This window comes from Manis pentadactyla, chromosome 16 (genome assembly GCF_030020395.1).
Source record: "Manis pentadactyla isolate mManPen7 chromosome 16, mManPen7.hap1, whole genome shotgun sequence".
Classification (NCBI taxonomy): Eukaryota; Metazoa; Chordata; class Mammalia; order Pholidota; family Manidae; genus Manis; species Manis pentadactyla.
This window is the reverse complement of record NC_080034.1, coordinates 48,292,375-48,309,138: the sequence shown is the minus strand read 5'-3', so window position 1 is coordinate 48,309,138 and position 16,764 is coordinate 48,292,375. Positions and strand designations below refer to the sequence as shown.

The window sequence follows — 16,764 nt, the reverse complement described above, 5'->3', positions numbered from 1 at the left end:
AGATGTAAAGTAGATGCACATTTTTAGAGAGCTAGAAAGTAATTCTCACTAGTCTAAGAACCTATATTTGCTATTAAGTAAAATCCTGAAGATTTAATGCTCAAACCTTTTTGTTGAGAGGATATTTAGCTTGATTTCATCACACAGAACTGACACCAAGAATAGTGTGATATGGTGTGACTGTATTTGGTTTTAACACTACATTAAAGGAAAGAAGAACATCCTAAAGCCTGCAGGCAGTTCAGAGAAATAATATTGGAAAAAGAAACACAAAGTAAAAATACTGTATCATGGTACAGAAAAAAGTCATGTTACTTATTAAATATAGGTAATCTGTTTAATTTGGCCCATTATCTTTGTTATCCTTTTTTTAAAATGTAACATATATGCATGTTATGAATACACAATAATGTAGGCTACAAATTTTAAATAACCACCAAAAGTTTTAAAGCTTCTGTATCAGAAGAGCAAAATGCTATGAAATATGAAATATTGTTATATTTTTCTCACACATTTGTCCTATTAGTTACTAATTTCCATTTTTTAACTAGTCCTGGTGTCTTGATTAAATAGCAGCATTTATGTAACAGAATTGCAAATACAATACTGTAATTTCAAATAAACACCTGTTTTTCATATTTTTATGTTAAAAATAATAATACATATGTGTATAATTATTCATCTTATATGATATGCTTATGTTAGTTAGTTTGGGCCTGATATGGCCATGTCCTGGGTTAGCTCTCCAAAAAGCTGGTCATTCTAGAATACTTAACTCCAGGGTGTTAAAAATTAGACAATACAAGAGCTGTAAGAGATCTAAGTAGAACCAGCTTGCGCCATTCTAACGCCAAGAAGGCTCCGTCACCCTTCTCTCACCCAGGACAGTCTTGACTTGCTGGGCACCGCTTCATCGAGCTGAGCTGGTCACCGAGTCCTGGAAATGTCCGGGCAAAGTTTATTTCAAGGACCCAGTTCAGGACTCCAGCAGGTTTTCCACGCACGCCCACCCGCTTGTTTGCAGCTCCCGCACCTGGAGGCGTTGTGCGGGTAAACAGAGCGCGCGCGCTGCAGCCAGCAGGCAGATCCAGCTCAGCGCTACCCAGCCGCGGCTCGCCTGCAGCACAGAGCCTCAGGGAAACCCCCGACACCCACAGCCCGGACAACGTTCTGGGCGGGTCCGGCCTGGGAGCCTCCGGGAAAGGGCGCGCATCAAAGAGCCAGGGCTTTGCAGTACCTTTCCGAGCTCTGCAGCCCACTATAACATCCCCTTCCGCAAGGTCAGTAGGTTTTAGTTGAAAATACTTACCTCGCAAGAAATAAAATAGGGGTGGTGGCTAAGGTCCTTGCCAGACACCGGGTAGCTGTTGCGTCTCGTCCTCAAGGTGAAGCCGTGTATTTCGCAGATACCCAGATTCCAAGCAGAGAAAACCATTTCGCGGCGTCGGCTTATCTCTTCTGGTACTTTCCCAAAGACCCTCACGGGCCAGTCAGGAACTCAGCAGAGGGAAGGCAGATGGGAGACGGCGAAAAGCTGTCTCCACGCTGACACAGAAGCGTTGCAGTAGTGTAGGTCTCTTAGGATAACTCCTGGTTTCAAGTAAATAGGTGTGACGATTTGTGAGTTCTGTTACCTGCAAGTACAATCAAGGCAAAATTCCTGAAATAAAACTGAATGCAATCTTAGGAAAGCATGATCTCATCCAGCTTCAAACCGGGGACCTTTCGTGTATGAAACAAACATGGCAATCACTACACTATGGAAACTGTTCCAGATAATATGGTGCTCTTGCCCATATATACTTAAAACTTTACCAGTAGGGCCCAAGTTTATTTGCCACGAGCCTGTTCAGGAAATGCCCACTGTCGCGGTGCCTTCCTCTTTTCTACTATCTATGAAGAAAAAAAAACCCCTCATAACCAAGCAAAGCCTTTCACGCAAGGCTCAGATTCTTACACAAATTCCAGGCATGGAAAGCTACCACAGCATCTTGGGGGATGTCTTTTTCTTTTTTCTGTTTTTTTTTTTTTTTGTGTGTGTGTGTGAATTAATGATACGCTTTTAAAATAAGAATTTGTGTAGTTTTACTGAGATATAATTGACACACAGCACTGTATAAGTTTAAGGTGTACGACAATGATTTGACTTACATTTATTGTGAAATGATTACCACAACTGGAGAATTTGATTTCAAGACCTCCCCGTGTTTCTCTGTCCCTGCAACGCACCCTGATATTCATCTCTTGGTGACAGAAAATGACTCTTTGGGAACAAGAATTGAGCGGCCTGAGCTCAGGAGAGGGTCGGAAGCCCTTTCTCCCACAGTCTTGTCACTTAGTCTGCATACAATTGACCAGAAGTAGTCAATTGTATGCAATTGTAAGCGTAGTGTAAGCAGGCTTCTGAGAAATATAGGGAAGCAGATGCAACATTTAGAGAACACCATCATATCTGGCACAGAATACAAATGCACAAAGAATAGCCTTTGCCCTCAAGGAACTCAGAATCATTTATAAGTCTTTCTTACAGAATCACGATATCTTTGTTTTACTGTTCTATAGACCAAACTTATAGCTGGTGCAAACGAAAGTAAAGACAAGATATTAATCTCATTCTGAGATCTCAGGCTCTTCTTTCAGAATTAAACTGGAAACTTGATGTTAAAGCAAATATATATGTATGTATTTAAATATAAGATGTATATGTCAACCAAATTTGCAATATTTGACAACAAAATGTAACTGACAACAGTTGCTCTTGACGGACTCAGACTGATAACAAGGCTTTCTAAATATATTGTTAAAAAAGGAACTGATTCAGGTAAAAGATAAATTCCTATCTTGGGAGATGAATAGGGATGGATAGTAAAAAAGGAAGAGTAAACTGCATTTTACTGTAGTGAAAAGTGGGTCTGCATTTTAGTTAGAGATTTTGCTAAAAATTAAGAATATTGAAGAATAGAATGGATTTTTTTCTAGAATGAAATAAGTTAAAAGGTGGGAGAGATCACCTCTTTCAACCACATTTATGGAAATTATCATACATTTCAACACCTAGTTTACAACTCCTGGTGTTAACTGGTAGAAGCAGCCCTTCTATCCCAGCCTGAGAAGGTTAGTGTCTCCTTGCATGAGGAATTTGCAATGGCCTCTCTGAGGTAGTTGTCTTGCTAAGCTCTGCTGTACTTCTCAGGATCTATCACTACCACCTCTCCCCTTTCTTGAGACCCCAGATGGTCAAGCACAATGTGTGGCCCATGATAAAGTGTGACATGCATCAAAAGAATTTAATGATTTTGCCAATTTATACTGATATAAACCTGGAAAATTTGAATGAGAATAGATCTTAAGGGTATAGGATCAAGATGGAAGGAATATAAAGTTGCATCACCTGAAATGCATTGGTATGGTCTAATTAGGCAGTGATACCTGAGTTGATAATTTAATTCACGGGCTTGGGGACCTTGTTAGAAAGCTCTGTTCTCAGTCTGAGTCTTATCAAGAGCAACTGTGGCCAGTTACATTTTGTTGTCAAATATTGTCAATTTGGTTGGCATGTATACCTTTTATTTTAAAAAATATATTTTACTTTATCATGTTACCAGTTTAACTATGATAGAAGAGCATGAGATCCAAAAAAAACCTTGCTTTTATTTCAAAATATATGTGTGTACATAATGACCATTCTCATTTTTTTAAATATACATAGCACTCCACTGCGTAGTAATGCCATAACTTATCTAGCTGAATAATTCTGAATAATTTGGTTTTTTTCCAATCATGCTATTGCAACTAATGCTGCAGAGAATAAGCTCAAACATAATATATTCTCTGAGGTGTGCAAGTATATCTTGTACATTTGTGGAAATGCTGTATCAAAGGTTATATGCATTTGAAATATTGGTAAATCTTGTCAAATTGTCCTCCATTTATACTGGTATTTTTCCTTCTAAGGACTAAGATTATTGAAACAATCCCTTATAATCTAATTCATTATAATTTATTGATTATAAAGTTATAATTAATAAATTATTAATACATGGACCCAAAGTTAGGGTTCAATTAAATGACAGTAAAATATCAATACTTCCTTGGTATACTGCAGAGCAGAATTTCTTAAGTCTTAAGAAACTTAAAATTCTAGAATGGATTTATCATGGGCTTCTCCACAGAAGCTAACTTTCCCCAAAATTGTAAGGAATAAATTCATAAGGGGAGCCCCAGAATCCTTGAATTGCTCTCTGGTAACTTCCTTATAGGCCAGAAATTATAGTGGGACCTGCTACCATTGAACTGGAATCCCTAAATATAATGGAGATGATTGAATTACAGGGTGACAGAGAGCAAATGTTGACACTTAATTGCCAAAGACTAGATGGATGTTGTTATGGACTGGATTGTATCCCCTGAAAATTTATATGTTTAAGCCCTAACCCCTAATGTGAGTATTTGGAAATAAGGTCTTTAGGGAGGTAAATACAGTTAAATGTGGTCGTAACGGTAGGGTTTCATCCAATTCTACTAGTATCCTTATAAGACCAGAAAGACACAACAGAAATCTTTCTTTCCATGTATGCACAGAGGAAAGGCCATGTGAGGATGCAGTAAGAGGTGGTCATCTACAAGCTATAAAGGGAGGTCTCACCAGAAATCAGCTCTGAGGGCACCTTGAACTTGATCTGTATGAGCTCCCAGACGCTAGCCAGTTTTGAACTAAAAGAAGTCCTTTGTCCCTTGAGAAAGACCACTGGCACATTGCTAAAAATTTATACCGGTATTTTTCCTTCTAGCCTTTCCTAAAGAGACCTGCATCGATTACCAAAGTGACTGTGCATTAGGGAAAAGGAAACAGATTTTTCAGGAATTATTAGACCATGGCCCTGAACTGGCATTAATGGCTAGAGATATAAAACATCACTGCTGTCCACCAGGCTAAGTAGTGTAGCCACACAGGCAGTCCCTTTTGGATAGGCCTCTCAGACTTCTCATTAATAAGTCAAGGAGAATTCCAAGTCCCTCAATAATGCCCCAGAATGTTGGAATTAGACTGAGTAGTTAGAGACTGAAGAAAATGGGGGTTTGCAAACCAAGGTAAAGCAAACTAAATAGACATAGGACTCTTAGTTTCCCATCGAGGCCACAGATAAACTCCTGACTCATGGATCCTTGAAATGTTTTGCAGGAACATTTTTGCAGATGAGCCACCTGCTGACCAAAAGCACTTAGACCCCAGACTGGGTGGAGCCAAAACACTGATGACTAAGATTATTGAAGCAATCCCTTTTCACTTCACCACTGACCAGTCATATGAATGGGTATGAACTTCACACAACCAACAACCCTTTTCCATTATTTTGCCCTTCAAAACCCTGCTTGTAAACCAGGGAGAGTTCAGGACTTTGATCGTTAGCCACCCATTCTCCTTGCATAGTGCCCTGAAATAAATTCCCACTTTCTTTCACTACATCCCAGTGTCAGTGTTTGGCTTACTGCGTGTCGAGTGAGTGTACCCAGGCTTGTTTGGTTCAGTAACAGTAGGGACTTATGAATCAATAGTGTCTGACAATCAATGATGTTTTGTCTCTGCTCCATTTCATTGTGGCCACAGTGGGTCCTTGAACCAGTCCTGTGGTGATTTCCCCAGATAGAATCTTTTTTTCTGTGACTGACAGAGTAAAGGCTATTATGACAAAAAAGACCAAGTGAAGCCACTAGAAATCACTCTATTAAAATAGCAAGCCAAAAGCAATATTGGTATTAGTGAAGGGACTGCAGAAATTAGTGCCAACATCAGAGACTTGAAAGATGCAGGGGCAGAGATTTCCACAATATCTCTATTCAATTCTCTTATTCAACTAAAGAAGACAAATTGATTATGGAGAATGACAGTGAGTTATTATAAAGGCTATTGTAAAGCTATCGTTTTGTCAGGTGATTACTCCAATTGCATCTACTATTCCAGATGTCATTTTATTAATAAAGAAAATTAACACATACCAGGGCACTTGGTATGTAGCTATTATTATTAGTGATATTTTCTCTATACTTAAGCATAAAGACCATGAAAAGCAGTGGGCTTTCAGCTGGTGAATTTGGCAGTATATACTCTACTTCAGGGGTATATCAACTCTCCAGTTAGTACACAAGACCTCTACCACCTTACCATATGCTCTAAAGTTGAAACCTGGTTACTCTTTTAAATATGGACATTTTAGGCAGATGTATAGTATGGAAACTAATTATAAGGTAAATGAGTCTGTCTTGCCACAACTGGCTCAGTCCTGTGGGCCTCACTTGTGTCTCTATCCCAGTCTTACTCCACTTGGGCTGCTATGACAATGATACCACAAACTGGGTGGCTTAAATAACACATTTATTTCTCACAGTTTTGGAGGCTGGGAAGTCCAAGATCATAGCATGAGTAAATTCCAAGCCTGGTAAAAGTTTGTTTCCTGACTTCCTGGCTATTATCAGTCTTCTGCACATGGAGCAAATGGTGAATGAACTCTCTGGGGTCTCTTTCATAAGAGCCTAATCCTATTCATGAAGACCTAACACATCCCAAATTCCCCCTCCCCACCCCAATACCATCACATTAGGTATTAGATTTCAACATATCAATTTTGGTGGAACACATTAACTCTATAGAAACCCCTAAAACTTTCATTTCCTTTTCTGAACTCAAGCATAAATAGCCAAAGATAAATTGATATGGACCTCCTGTGCAAGGAGGCCAGTGGAGCAATGGGTCACAGGTCTGACTAGAGTCATGATTCCACACCTGGCTGTCTGCTTTCTTTGTTTTTCTGAAATACATCTTTCTTCCTACATTGTTCATGGAAGTGATGCTGTAACAAATTATTAAAGTACTTTGAAAGGAAATTATCCGGAGTTGATTTTTCACATGGGAAAATGTTACCCCACCATGGAGCTTTGGCTGTCAGTTGAGTCCAAGTCTGCAGAGCCATCAGAGGAGCCATCTTCTAAGATTTTTTATCTCCCACTTCTTCCTGAAATTGAGAAAGAATGATGACTGAGAAAGACTCGAACAAATTTTAAAATCAAAGAAGCTTTAAAGGAAATGATAATAATTGACCAATACTTTCTCCAACTTCTTTCCCTTTGGATAGCACCCACACTCATTTGGACTTTTGTAGCAGGAGCCACTCCTGGAGGAAAGAGAAGGAACATCTGGAGAATGTTAATGTGTAAAGAAAGGTTCATGGTGGCATGGAGAGGCTGAGAAACCGTTTAGAACTGAAAAGAATCTACAACTAAAGTTAAACTCCCAGGGAAGAGAAAGGATTGGATGAGCAGTGACTTGTTTTTGGATAGCGTCATTTTAAAAAAATGATCTTTCTCTGTTTTTTGTTTTGTTTTTCTTTAGGACTCTTGATTTCCTTGGTAAGTAGAAGGACTAGGGGGAAAAAAATCAAGATCTCACTGAGAAAGAACAAAAAACATATCAAAAGAGCCTTTTAATTCGTGAGTGGATTCCACAGTCTTCCTCTCAAGATTGTTTAAATCTCCAAAGTGTTCCATCAGAGGCACTGGAAATTAAACCAATGAAACCAAAACATGGCTCATCTTCAGCCGGTTCTTGAGCTTTTATGTAATTCTTTTAATAGGTAACATCCAAAGTCTAAAATGACATGCATTACCTTCTCCCTCCTGCTTATCCCAAGCTATTCCTTCTCCTTAGTCTCCAGCCCATCAACTGGTTATGGTTGTCATGAGTTTACTGATTATCCTGGAGAGATTTTTTGAAACATGCATATGTAATCTAAAATAATATCTCTCTGTTTTATACAGATGGATATGAACCTTGCTTTTATTTCAAAATATGTGTGTGTAAATAATGACCATTCTCGTTTTTTAAAATATACATAGCACTCCACTGTGTAGTAATGCCATAACTTATCTAGTTAAATAATTCTGAATAATTTGGTTTTTTTCCAATCATGCTATTACAATTAATGCTGCAGAGAATAAGCTCGAACACAATATATTCTCTGAGGTGTGCAAGTATATCTTGTACATTTGTGGAAATGCTGTATTGAAGGTTATATGCATTTGAAATATTGGTAGATCCTGTCAAATTGTTCTCCATAGCAGCAAAACATAGTATTTGTCTATGGGGAAAAAGCACAGTTGAGTAGGATACTGGGCACACTCAATACACCCCCTTACTTCATTGCCTGCCAACTGACGACGCAATCCATGTAGACTATAGAAAATTCCTGAAAATGAAGGATTTTGTGATGCTGGAGTATTGCTTTCTCTCAAAGAGGTGATATTTCACAGCCTGGGGCCTGTAAAGATGGGGTCAAGCTGGATGAGACTGGGAAGGAGCTGAGTGAAGAAATCTGATGGAGGGGTTTGGGGAGCGATCTCCTTGTGTATACTCCTTAAAATAAACATACCAAATGAACAGGAGCGACCAACTTTGATACAAAACACTATAAATCGGAGTCTTTTGTGGCTGTGGTGTTTCATTTATGAGGGGTGTGCTGGGTGAGGCTGTGATGGCTGAGTGGTTAAGGAGTTGGACTTGAAATCCAATGGGGGCTCCCCACGCAGGTTCATAATCCTGCTCTCAGCATTTCGCACTGTTGTGATCTCGTAAAACTTTGAATCCTTCAGAAAATGCCATGGTTTTTCAGTCACGACACCCATTTTTTCCCTCACCACCACTTTGTGTGTTTTATCTCACATCATCTCCAAGCTGGGCATTTGTGAGTCAGACCCTGAGCATGCGGTGCTTCCTTGCATCCTACCATCTACAGCTTCCCTGCAGTCCACACAAAGCTCGAGACTTTGCGTTCAGAATAGCTGCTTGCTTTGCATTGAAATAGTTAAATCTGAAAGCAGCTTCGGACCTCAATGGTAAAGCAAAACAGGAAATTTTGTTTTCCAAAGTTTGGGATAACAGTGTCCATGCTCATAGTAGAAATGTGGGTGGCTTCCTTAAAGACTTCTGTGGTATTTAAGAAAAAAAAAAAAAAGAGCAAGTACACAAGAAACAGGCTAATGGGAAGATCTAGGACTGTAAATATCGTTTGTATACGGGTGCCAAGCGCTTTTTGAAACATTGTAGAGAAATTAGGAAGTTAAGACAAAGAGAAGATAACACTTGGCAAAGGCAATTTAGTGAGTCCTGATGAAGACATTGTGCAGCCCGGCTGCACTTGGAACGAAACTCTTCTTGTTTCTCACCCTTATTAAAGGAGAGGAGCACCTTCACTTATAAATACTTTTGTATTTCCACATGTTTATTTCGTCTATACTGAGTCCTTAAGTATAGCTAGCCAATTTATGTAATGATTACTGGAATTCTTTAATTTCATAATTGTATTAACCATGGGAATTTGGTTCTTAAAATGTTTAGTTTTACTGAAATTCTTGCCTCCATTTGGCCTAATTTGTGAAGTGAGTGTTTCTGAATCTCTTTTCTGCTGTATAGAGTCTGAAATTATTTCCTCCATAAAGAGTTATGGCTCTTTGGACAGTGAGATGGAAAACATGATTGAATATTGCAATAATGTATTTTATTCTTTCTTTTTCATTATGTCAAAATTTAAAATTGTGTGGATCACTAATTATTAATCCACACACAGCATCAGAATCTAAGTACATAAGAAAAATGTAATTGCTTGGTGAACAGATGAATGGACTGCATTAATTTTAAAAAGGCGAACGACAGTCCTATCACGTACATGGTGCTTCAAAGCAGAAAATTATTTCATAAAATAAATATTTTAGGCTAATGCATCTTATGCAAATTGACCACAAAGACAATTAGTCAGTTTTTTCAGAATCCACAGGTTTTAGTCGTTCAATTCATTTCTGTTTAAAATGGATTACCAATCAACCATTTTCCTCAATGATTTAATGAGTAATACATATATACCCCAACCTTGCAGTCGTGAGGGGCCAGTGGTGCAGTGGATAATGTGTCTGACTACAGATTAGAAGATTCTAGGTTCCACTCCTGGCTGGCTTGGCTTACCCACTTTTAGAAAAGTATCTATCCTTCTTTGTACAGGCTTTTCAAATTGATAAACTAAAACAAATTATTCAAGTCCTTCGAAAGATTAATTCATCTGACCTGACTCTTCAACCTGCAAGGTACTTCCGGACAGCACAGTGTGGGCAGTCCAAGTAAATCTGGTTACTCAAAATGTCTCTTCAGAAATTTCATCCTTTTTATCTCCATTCTTTCACTAATGCTAAGAAAGGGAGTTGTTTGAAAGAGAACTTTGTAAAGACAACTTTAAAAATCAAAACAAGAATTATTTTTCAACCATAAACAATAATGAAGTTCTGATACAAGTTACAGGTCAAAGAAGCCAGATGCACAAGGCAGCATACTGCATGATTCCATTTACATGAAATATCCAGAATAGGCAAATCCATAGAAGTAGTATTAGTAGTTGCCAGGAGCTGGGGAAGGGTACAGAGTTTATTTGGGGATGATAAAAATGTTTTGAAATTAGATAATGGTGATGGTTGCATGAGTCTGTGAATATACTAAAAACCACTGAATTGTACATTTTTATGGTGTACAAAAATGTGAATTTATGTTGTACAAAAAAGGAAATACTAGCTTTAAAAAATCGAAGATGCATCAAAGAAAATATAAATAAAAATTGACCAGTATTTTCTTTATTAATTTTTCCTGCACTGGGCAAGGCTCTCACTCTTCTGGTTCTCCTTCACACTTTTCTTTCCTGACTGGAGAAATAATTTTTTTTTTTTTAGCAAAGATTTGAGGTTTATTACTAAATGTAAATGAATTCTGAAAATGTGTAGATGAGGAATTCTCCTGGGGATCAATTTATACATGGTAATTAGGGGTGGTGGGGAGAAAGGGAGGGGAGAAAAGATCCAATTTAGCCTTGAGTATCATGATAGCCTGACTCACCTGGATATTTTTTTTTTTGGTAGATAATTATTTTTTATTGAAGGGTACTTGACACACAGTATTACATTACATTAGTATCAGGTGTACAACATACAGATTCAACATTTACATACATGACAATTCTAGGTACCAGCTATCACCATACCAAGCTGTTACAATATCTTGACTATATTCCTTATGCTATACATTACATCCCGGTTACTTATTTATTTTACAATTGGAAGTGTGTACTTTTTGTGTGTGTGTGAGGGCATCTCTCATATTTATTGATCAAAAGGTTGTTAACAACAATAAAATTCTGTATAGGGGACTCAATGCTCAATTCACAATCATTACTCCACCCCAAGCCTAATTTTCATCAGTCTCCAATCTTCTGAAGCATAACAAACAAGTTCTTACATGGAGAACAAATTCTTACATAGTGAATAAGTTACATGGTGAACAGCACAAGGGCAGTCATCACAGAAACTTTCGGTTTTGCTCATGCATTATGAACTAGAAACAGTCAGTTCAAATATGAATACTCATTTGATTTTGATACTTGATTTATATGTGGATACCACATTTCTCCCTTTATTATTATTATTTTTAATAAAATGCTGAAGTTGTAGGTAGATACAAGATAAAGGTAGAAAACAGTTTAGTGTTGTAAGACAGCAAATGTAGATGATCAGGTGTGTGCCTGTAGACTATGTATTAATCCAAGCTAGATAAGGGCAATAAAACATCCACGGATGCAGAAGATATCTCTCAGAACAGGGGGGGTGAGGTTCTAAGCCTCACCTCTGTTGATCCCCAATTTCTCACCTGATGACGCCCCTGCGACTGTGCCTGTCTTAGGTTGTTCCTCCCTTGAGGAATCTTACCCGTCTCTGGCTAACAAGACATCTTCCTGGGCTATACAGGGAGACGTAAAGTTGGTAAGCGAGAGAGAAGCCTTATTGTTTGAAATGGTTAGCTTTTTACTTCTTTGCATATTTATGCCCTGTAGCTTCTATGCCCAGCATTTGTCTTGAGGTATCTTTACCACTTGGAAGAATTATGATACTTGGTAAATTTGATATGAGGGAGGAATTCTATTTAAGGGTTGTAATTAGGAAGGAAGAAGAAAAGCTATAGAAGTAGCAGGCGGAAGAAAACATGGGAAGATTGATTATTTCTTTGACATACCTACTTGTAGAGTAACTTCAGCATGTATAGGTTTTAAGCTACTACTTAAATTGCACACACACATTAAGATAATAGGAGTATAGATACATAACCAAAGCATATCTGTAATTACCAGCCATCTCCAGTGAAACCAAGAAAACCAGTTAGGCACCTTAGGCATTTGTGAAAACTTATCTATGATATGGTGGATATTGTCCAACTGAACTTGAACAGTCTGAGAGAAATCAGACAAATTAAAACAATCCATTCCTGGGGAATGTTCACATCCCTTACGTTCTTTTAGCAGTAAGTAGTCTGTAGTTGTAAGATTTTGGAGCACTACAATTTGCACTTCTCCTAATTCTTGATTGAGTTCCAACAGTATAGATCCAGTCAAATTTGTTGTTTTACTGTATGCACAGGCCAGCTTAGATATCTCCTTCCTCATTCCCATGGCAAGTCCAGGAGCTGGTGGGATGAGTGCATCTACACCTGTAGCAGTGTGTGGATATTTGTTGGGGTTTTTTGATGATCATCTTCTGGCATGAGTCTTCCAGAGAGTGCTGATGTTGGGAGTTCTTTTTCATATCCTATCTTAGTTCGTTTTCTGGGTAGCCCAATTAGGCTTTAATCCTCTGTATAAACACAAACAGACACTTTGCCTACACTTTTATATGCCCTTTATACCCTTGTGTAGAACTCGTTGGAGGTTACCACACAGGAACTGCCCTTTTTGTTTTGTTTTGTTTTGTTTTTGGTATGACTAATCTACACTTACATGACGAATATTATGTTTACTAGGCTCTCCCCTATACCAGGTCTCCCTTATAAACCCCTTTACAGTCACTGTCCATCAGCATAGCAAAATGTTGTAGAATCACTACTTGCCCTCTCTGTGTTGTACAGCCCTCCCTTTTCTACTACCCTCCATGCATGCCAATCTTAATACCCCCCTACTTCTCCCCCCACCTTATCCCTCCCTACCCACCCATCCTCCCCAGTCCCTTTCCCTTTGGTAAGTGTTAGTCCATTCTTGAGTTCTGTGATTCTGCGGCTGTTTTGTTCCTTCAGTATTTCCTTTGTTCTTATATTCCACAGATAAGTGAAATCATTTGGTATTTCTCTTTCTCCGCTTGGCTTGTTTCACTGAGCATAATACCCTCCAGCTCCATCCATGTTGCTGCAAATGGTTGGATTTGCCCTTTTCTTATGGCTGAGTAGTATTCCATTGTGTATATGTACCACATCTTCTTTATCCATTCATCTATCTATGGACATTTAGGTTGCTTCCAATTCTTGGCTATTGTAAATAGTGCTGCGATAAACATAGGGGTGCACTGATCTTTCTCATACTTGATTGCTGCATTCTTAGGGTAAAGTCCTAGGAGTGCAATTCCTGGGTCAAATGGTAAGTCTGTTTTGAGCATTTTGATGTACCTCCATACTGCTTTCCACAATGGTTGAACTAATTTACATTCCCACCAGCAGTGTAGGAGGGTTCCCCTTTCTCCAAAGCCTCGCCAACATTTGTTGTTCTTTGTCTTTTGGATGGCAGCCATCTTTACTGGTGTGCGGTGATACCTCATTGTAGTTTTAATTTGCATTTCTCTGATAATTAGTGATGTGGAGCATCTTTTCATGTGTCTGTTGACCATCTGTATTTCTCTTTTGGAGAACTGTCTGTTCAGTTCCTCTGCCCATTTTTTTATTGGGTTATTTGTTTTTTGTTTGTTGAGGCATGTGAGCTCCTTATATATTCTGGACGTCAAGCCTTTATTGGATGTGTCATTTTCAAATATATTCTCCCATACTGTAGGGTTCCTTTTTGTTCTATTGGTGGTGTCTTTTGCTGTACAGAAGCTTTTCAGCTTAATATAGTCTCACTTACTCACTTTTGCTGTTGTTTTCCTTGCCCGGGAAGATATGTTCAAGAAGAGGTCACTCATGTTTATGTCTAAGAGGTTTTTGCCTATGTTTTCTTCCAAGAGTTTAATGGTTTCATGACTTACATTCAGGTCTTTGATCCATTCGGAGTTTACTTTTGTATATGGGGTTAGACAATGGTCAGGTTTCATTCTCCTACATGTAGCTGTCCAGTTTTGCAGCACCATCTGTTGAAGAGACTGTCATTTCACCATTGTATGTCCATGGCTCCTTTATCAAATATTAATTGACCATATATGTCCGGGTTAATGTCTGGATTGTCTAGTCTGTTCCACTGGTCTGTGGCTCTGCTCTTGTGCCAGTACCAAATTGTCTTCATTACTATGGCTTTATAGTAGAGCTTGAAGTTGGGGAGTGAGATCCCACCTACTTTATTCTTTCTCAGGATTGCTTTGGCTATTCGGGGTCTTTGGTGTTTCCATATGAATTTTTGAATTATTTGTTCCAGTTCATTGAAGAATGTTGCTGGTAGTTTCATAGGGATTGCATCAAATCTGTCTATTGCTTTGGGCAGGATGGCCATTTTGACGATATTTATTCTTCCTAGCCACGAGCATCGGATGAGTTTCCATCTGTTAGTGTCCCCTTTAATTTCTCTTAAGAGTAACTTGTAGTTTTCAGAGTATAAGTCTTTCACTTCTTTGGTTAGGTTTATTCCTAGGTATTTTACTTTTTTTGATGCAATCGTGAATGGAGTTGTTTTCCTGATTTCTCTTTCTGTTGGTTCATTGTTAGTGTATAGGAAAGCCACAGATTTCTGTGTGTTGATTTTGTATCCTGCAAATTTGCTGTATTCTGATATCAGTTCTAGTAGTTTTGGGGTGGAGTCTTTAGGGTTTTTTATGTACAGTATCATGTCATCTGCAAATAGTGACAGTTTAACTTCTTCTTTACCAATCTGGATTCCTTTTATTTCTTTGTTTTGTCTGATTGCCGTGGCTAGTACCTTCAGTACTATGTTAAATAACAGTGGAGAGAGTGGGCATCCCTGTCTAGTGCCTGATCTCAGAGGAAATGCTTTCAGCTTCTCGCTGTTCAATATGATGTTGGCTGTGGGTTTATCATAGATTGCCTTTATTATGTTGAGGTACTTGCCCTCTATTCCCATTTTGCTGAGATTTTTTATCATGAATGGATGTTGAACTTTGTCAAATGCTTTTTCAGCATCTATGGAGATGATCATGTGGTTTTTGTCTTTCTTTTTGTTGATGTGGTGGATGATGTTGATGGACTTTCGAATGTTGTACCATCTTTGCATCCCTGGGATGAATCCCACTTGGTCATGGTGTATGATCCTTTTGATGTATTTTTGAATTTGGTTTGCTAATATTTTGTTGAGTATTTTTGCATCTATGTTCATCAGGGTTATTGGTCTGTAGTTTTCTTTTTTGGTGGGGTCTTTGCCTGGTTTTGGTATTAGGGTGATTTTGGCTTCATAGAATGAGTTTGGGAGTATCCCCTCCTCCTCTATTTTTTGGAAAACTTTACGGAGAATGGATATTATGTCTTCCCTGTATGTCTGATAAAATTCCGAGGTAAATCCATCTGGCCCGAGGGTTTTGTTCTTTGGTAGTTTTTTGATTACCGCTTCAATTTCGTTGCTGGTAATTGGTCTGTTTAGATTTTCTGTTTCTTTTTGGGTCAGTTGGGGAAGGTTGTATTTTTCCAAGAAGTTGTCCATTTCTCCTAGGTTTCCCAGCTTGTTAGCATATAGGTTTTCATAGTATTCTCTAAAAATTCTTTGTATTTCTGTGGGGTCTGTCGTGATTTTTCCTTTCTCGTTTCTGATACTGTTGATTTGTGTTAACTCTCTTTTCTTCTTAATAAGTCTGGCTAGAGGCTTATTTATTTTGTTGATTTTCTCGAAGAACCAGCTCTTGGTTTCATTGATTTTTGCTATTGTTTTATTCTTCTCAATTTTATTTATTTCTTCTCTGATCTTTATTATGTCCCTCCTGCTGCTGACCTTAGGCCTCATCTGTTCTTCTTTTTCCAATTTCGATAATTGTGACATTAGACCATTCATTTGGGATTGCTCTTCCTTTTTTAAATATGCTTGGATTGCTATATACTTTCCTCTTAAGACTGCTTTTGCTGTGTCCCACAGAAATTGGGGCTTAGTGTTGTTGTTGTCATTTGTTTTCATATATTGCTGGATCTCCATTTTGATTTGGTCATTGATCCATTGATTATTTTGGAGCGTGTTGTTAAGCATCCATGTGTTTGTTAGCCTCTGCTTTCTTTGTACAGTTTATTTCTAGTTTTATGCCTTTGTGGTCTGAAAAGTTGTTTGGTAGGATTTCAATCTTTTGGAATTTTGTGAGGCTCTTTTTGTGGCCTAGTATGTGGTCTATTCTGGAGAATGTTCCATGTGCACTTGAGAAGAATGTATATCCTGTTGCTTTTGGATGTAGAGTTCTATAGATGTCTATTAGGTCCATCTGCTCTACTGTGTTGTTCAGTGCTTTCATATCCTTACTTATTTTCTGCCCGGTGGTTCTATCCCTTGGGCTGAGTGGTGTGTTGAAGTCTCCTAGAATGAACGCTTTGCAGTCTATATCCCCCTTTAGTTCTGTTAGTATTTGTTTCACATTGGCTGGTGCTCCTGTGTTGGGTGCATATATATTTAGAATGGTTATATCCTCTTGTTGGACTGAGCCCTTCATCATTATGTAGTGTCCTTCTTTATCTTTTGTTACTTTCTTTGTTTGGAAGTCTATTTTGTCTGATATTAGTACTGCAACCCC

At 38.3% G+C, this 16,764-nt stretch overlaps 1 protein-coding gene and 1 non-coding gene across 6 annotated transcripts in view; both read left to right on the top strand.

Moving 5' to 3' along the window:
• Window positions 1–16,764, top strand: part of LOC118910400 (histone H2A type 1-H) — a 274,537-nt gene that overhangs the window by 49,147 nt on the left and 208,626 nt on the right. The window contains exon 2 of one of the 5 annotated variants that reach the window (XR_008994460.1): window positions 884–1,050. The exons of 3 other annotated variants lie outside the window; for them this stretch is intronic. The gene's annotated coding sequence lies outside the window, so the exon portion shown is untranslated. Of the gene's footprint in view, window positions 1–883; window positions 1,051–5,182; window positions 10,702–16,764 lie in introns of those variants that run through there. One more of the 5 variants, XM_036881698.2, reaches the window with a different exon arrangement.
• Window positions 8,520–8,602, top strand: TRNAS-UGA (transfer RNA serine (anticodon UGA)). The gene has a single exon. It is a non-coding gene; the product is annotated as a tRNA-Ser (tRNA).